This window comes from Zea mays, chromosome 5, assembly GCF_902167145.1.
Source record: "Zea mays cultivar B73 chromosome 5, Zm-B73-REFERENCE-NAM-5.0, whole genome shotgun sequence".
Classification (NCBI taxonomy): Eukaryota; Viridiplantae; Streptophyta; class Magnoliopsida; order Poales; family Poaceae; genus Zea; species Zea mays.
The window spans coordinates 36,502,827-36,508,826 of NC_050100.1; positions in this window are offsets into that span (position 1 = coordinate 36,502,827).

Sequence of the window (6,000 nt, forward strand, 5' to 3'; positions counted from 1 at the left end):
TACTCTGTGTTCATCATGCCACCTTGTGAGACTTGCAAATTTAGAAGAAACAAACAATCTTTGGAGTCTTTTTTTAATAGGGAAATAACGAAGCACCTTCCTAGGAACTTTGTACTCACGTTTCCCATCTAGACTCTTCCATCTAGACTCTTCTTTTCCGATTTCCAACGTGAGACACTACATACCGAGCATGAATCAAGTTTTTGATGCTCCTTCCAAAATAGAATGCAATCATTTTCACATGCTTGAATTGTAGTGTACCCGACTCCTACAGATTTGACCACTTTCTTTGCTTCATGAAAGTTTCTAGGAAGTGCCGAACCCTTAGGTAGTGCATCAACAAGTAAATCTACCAACAAATCAAAACTTCTATCTGTCCATCCTCCAAGAAGTTTGATGTGAAGCAAACGAACTAGGAAATGTAGCTTTGAGTAGTTTTGACAACCCGTATATAATTCTTGACTATTGTCTTCTGCTAGCTTACGAATGGCTACTGTGTCTTCATTAGGTTCGTCAAAAGACCCATCATCCTCCATATCCACTCCATCATCTAAACCACAAGCTAAATCCTTTAACAACTCAGATATTGCATCATCTTCTATAGGATGCTCGCTAAACTCATCATCATTGTTACCATGATTCACAAAAGAGGACGAAGCTTCTCCATGTAAGGTCCATGTTGTGTACCCTTTTAGAAAACCATCACATATCAAGTGTTCTCGCACTTCACCGGCCTCTCTCCAAAATGAGTTAACACACTTCTTGCAAGGGCATAGTATCTTGTTTCCTATTGCTGAATGTCTAAATGCAAAAGCTAGAAAACCATTCACCCCTTGTTTATAAACCTTTGTCTCCCTACATACAGTTCCTATGTTACATATCAATATAACTATAGAAAAACATAAGAGTTGCTATGAAAAGTTGCTTTGTACCTAACCTCACTTGTGATCCATGATTTATCCATACTCTTTATGTAGGATTTATCCATACCTAGGTGTGCCTGATGCGTTCTGCAAGAGCTAGCAAAGCAATGAGGGTAGCACTTATGTACCATTAACCTGCCCTTCTACTAGCTGATCGATCGACCCTCTCACACAGTCGTGATTAGGGATGACAATCGGGCAGGTACAACCTCAAATAATAATTTTAGCATCAAACAATAATGTGCCTGGTGTGGGCAGCAAACAAACAAAAGCAACGCGTCTAGTGTGGGCAGCAAACAAACAAAAGGTCTCCACTCTCCATGAGATTAAGAGCAAATAATGGCAAAAGCACTAACCTAGACTGGACCGCTGGACGCTGGCCGTAGAACTGTAGAAGCAGTGTGTTGTGTGCCTAGCGGCCTGGCGGACGACAGCAAGTCAGCAGCAGCAACTGCCTGGTCCCTGGGCGGACGACCGGACGTGGACCACGGAAGCACCGAGGGAGAGGCGGGGCGGGGCGGGGAGGCGCGCTCAGGTCGGAGACTCGGAGGCACCGAGGGAGAGGCGGGGCGGGGCAGCGCGCCCAGGGCGGGCGGCACGCTCAGCACTGGAGCCTGGCGGCTAGGGTTAGGAGGTGTAGCATCCCAAAAATTCAAATCCTGAAATTTTCTCAAACTCACCCTAAATTCAAAATGAATTTCAAGTTTCATTTGAAAATGTTTGTTTGCGAGTTGATATCAACAAATAAAATATAGTGGTCTATATTATCTCTAAAATCCTCCTCAAAATACCCTACAAATATTTCCTCAGTGATCCCCCTCAAATTGTTTACAGAAATACTGCCCAGATATTTCCCTAGTGATCCTCTTCAAGTTCTTTCCAGAAATACTGCCCAAATATTCCACCGATATATCTCCAGATATTTTCCTCCTGAGAAATACCTTCAGAATCATTTTTCAAGTCCCTATAAATATTTTCTTCATAACTTTCCTCATGCTCATACGTATACGTATGCCTCCAGTGTCATACGGTGAGCTCTACAAGCAAATCTCACTTATACAAGACAAATACATGCTAATCTCCCACTAATCCTCTCATCCTCCCACTAATCCTCTCATCCCTCCCCCTAATCCCCCCACCATGGCTATAAATAGAGGGGCAAGGGCCTCCTCTCATCCCACCCCAAGCCATTTCATGGCAACTCTCTCCCCCCCCCACACACACCCACTCCATGTTCCACACAAGCACACACTAGCACAAGGATCGTTCGATCGTTCTTCGATCGTTCGTCCCCCTGTTCTTAGTTTGTTCGTTCGTTCGTCCGATCGTTCGATCGTTCGTCCGATCGTTCATGGTTCGTTCGTCCGTTCGTTCGATCGTTCGATCATTCGTCCGTTCGTTCTTCCAGATAATCTTTGTCCTGCCGTTATGCTGCCGAAATTCCGATCGTTCGTTCGTTCGATCATTCGATCGTTCATCGTTCGTTCATAGTCCCTATTCATCGTCGTTCATAGTCCCTATTCATCGTTCTTCTAGATAATCTTTGTCCTGTCGTTATGCTGCCGAAATTCCGATCGTTCATTCGTACGATCATTCGATCGTTCGTCCGTTCGTTCGTCCAAATAATCTTTTCCTGCCGTTATGCTGCCGAAATTCCGATCGTTCGTTCGTCCGATCATTCGATCGTTCGTCCGTTCGTTCATAGTTCCTATTCATCGTTCATCGTTCGTTCATACGAACTATTCACTATCACTATTCACCATTACTATCCACCATTACTATTCACTATTACTATTCATCGTTACTATTCACATACACTATTCATCATCGTTACTATTTATCATTACTATTCATCATCGTTACTATTCATCGATGATATCTATAATTTCTTTTCCATCGCCACTATTCATCGTTACTGATCATCGTTACTATTCATCGGTCATCTAGTCATCCCAAATTTCAACTACTCGTACATCATGTTGTCCAGTCCACCTAAGACCAGCCAGACCCATATTCCAGTCATACGAACTCCGGTGACTGTGATTTTCCTTCTAGTGGGAACTTCCCATCTGGTCACCCATCCCAGGTTTCTCCAAGTTGAGCACGCTTAACTTTGAGATTCCTTCGAACCAGGCTCCCAAACTCAGATTCCAATAAATCTCATTTCTAAATTCTTATCAAACTATTCCCTACCCAACCATGTCATCCCTTAAGCATGGTCCATATTCCAGAAAAGTCCCAAAATACTCTTGTCCCATATTCTGCCTATAACTCTCCTGTTCATACTAAGTCAGACGATTCATTCGTCACTATTCTCACCAACAGTGAACTTCACTGTGCTACACCACATACACCCAGCTATAAATACACCCAGCTACCCTCTCCCTCTCCACACACACTCAACACCCTCAGCCAAGGCAAACACCCCACCCACTCAGTTACTCTGCTCTGCCGGCTACACACATAGTGTCGCTTCGCCTCCAGTCCACCCTCCTGGTAAGCACCTCCGCTCCACCACCAGTAATATCACAACACCACATGACACAGATTCTACTCAAGACTCTACCCATCCATATATCGCTATTCTGACCACTATACTAAATATTTGTTGGTATACTTGCTGGTTTGTATGTTTGCTTGTTCATGTTGCATAGTTATCGGAGCGTTCGTGCCGTCTCGTGGAGGCCAGATCTGCAAGTCTACACTAGGCGGTGGAGCCAGAAGCCAGTTTCGTGAGCTCCCCTTCCCCCTTCGCCGAATAAGCACGGCAAGCTCACTGGATCCCTTTGATGCATAAATTACCTATGTTTTTCAACCACAACCCTCAGCCTGTTATTTTATGCATGATATGATTTTGAGACAAGTTATTATGGCCACCCAGCCGCTTGCCGCAATCAACCCCTGATATATATGTTCCAAATGATTTGAGAAAAGGTGTGAGTTTTCAAAAGAAAATGCTTTTCAAAATGTGTATGATGAAGGGTTTTTACCCTTATCACCTTGTGAGTGGGATAATCAGGGACTCCCTGGTTTAGGGGAGGGTCTAAGGTGATGGCTCAGCTGGTTTAGGCGTGAGCAGAAGGATTGTCCCCTCATATATGGACCGGTTTGTCATCTTCACTACCTGTACTCTTTAATAGTGCAACCACTCGAGACTGTGTGGGCAGTCACTCAATCTGAACTCGTACGGTCCAACCCTAGGGTTATGAAGGCTGGGGAGCACCAGGAGGATAAGGAGGGGGAATGTTTTGTCTGATTTGGACATGGCGGTGGCCTGACTCCTTCCGGTATAACCGCTAAGGTTAGGACGTGCGAGGAAAGAAAAAGATTCGGATTCGGATCTCATCGGCCATGAGATCGCAGAGCCGGACTAGTGGGTAAAGTGTACACCTCTGCGCAGAGTTTGAAAACCTATTCGAATAGTCTGTGTCCACAGGAATGGACGAGTCTGGTGTGGTATGGCAATTAGTGTTTTGTTTCAAAAAAAGGTGCGTTTGAGAAAAGTGGTTTTTATAAGGATCGGCGGTTGAGCCGTGAGCTATGGTGGACGGGAAGTCCAGTAGCTGTTTTTGAAAATGAAAACCAGTGGGAAACTGCTGAGATACCTGGATGGTTTAGTCCAGGGGATTTTGCTCTAATATTGAAAAACTTCCTGCTCCTTTTGGAGAGGATGCGCTTTGCAAAATACAAAATGTTTTTCAAAACAACCCTGCATAAAATATTGCTGTTTCTGCAAATATCCTGAGCTCTACATATTCCATGCATTATATCTGATTTCCCCATTCCACGGGTGAAGGTGGGCTGCTGAGTACGTTTGTACTCACCCTTGCTTATTTATTTTTTTCAGAAAAAGGAGATCGGGTAAGAGTTACGACTGTTCCCAACCTTGCCTGTGGCTGTTGGACCGCTGAATTGCTTCGCTGCGTATATCGGGCTGCTTCAGCCCCACTCTGATGATAAGTCCCGAGTTGTGGACCAACTCTTAAAGTTGTTCGCCACCTTTGTAGGTTTGTCTCGTTTAAGCAGATTTGGTATCATCTGATGTATAAATGTGTTTACTAGCCTCCTGGTACTAGTAATTGTATCACATTTGAGTCCCAGAGGATTCGGGACGCTTCAGGAGGCACCGAGGAGTCTCTGGATTTGCTGCTCGTAGAATGCCGGATAGAAGAGGCTGGGCACTGGGAGCCTGAGTCCTGGGACGCTGGGTCACGGACTCTAATCCCTGACGACATCTATAGCGACCAACCATACGTTGTTAAATTTCTATACTTTTAGCGACCAACCGACCGTCGCTACAAAAGGATTTAGCGACTGACCGTCGGTCCCTAACCTTTAGCAACCAACAATTGGTACCTAATAAGGGTCGCTAAAGATCAACCGTCGTGTAGTGGCTTACTGCCAGGCCACCAACACTATGATTGGCTGACTAAAGGCTACAACTGCCCTCTTCTCTTAGATTTCTCTATAAAGATCATCGAGTTTCAAGACCGAAAGAAGAAACAAAATAGTTGATGTGTAGATGCATAATAGCGTACTATGCTATATTGAACGGAATATATTCGCAGACATTAAAGACGAAAAGATTTTAAAATATTTTCAAGACATAAAACTCAGAAGATAAATTTGTCTCGCAACCGCAACTCATAATATATATTAAGTATTGTATTTATAGATTTCATACCTAATTATTTGGTCAACATGTTTTTTTGAAGATTGACTTTGTCATATTAAACATCAATTATATCATTTTGTTCAGGCTAAAAAATTGTAACCTTATCTTAGGGACTGTTTGGAAGCACTTAGTTTTTTAATAAACTAATTTATAGAAACTGTGGTGGTTCCAAATAAGTCAGTTTATGCTTCAGTTTCAAGAAACTAGATTCTCAGTTTCTAAGAAACCAAAGAAGCTGGCCTTCCCTAGCTAAAATCAGTTTTTGCCCGATAAATTACATATTGACTTGACTTGGTTTGGTGGAAATTATAGTGATTACTACCGCTCCTAGGCCTATGCATGTGACCCCCTCTATACCAACTTTGCCCAATTTTAATGTTTAGTTATTATTTAAATTTTGAA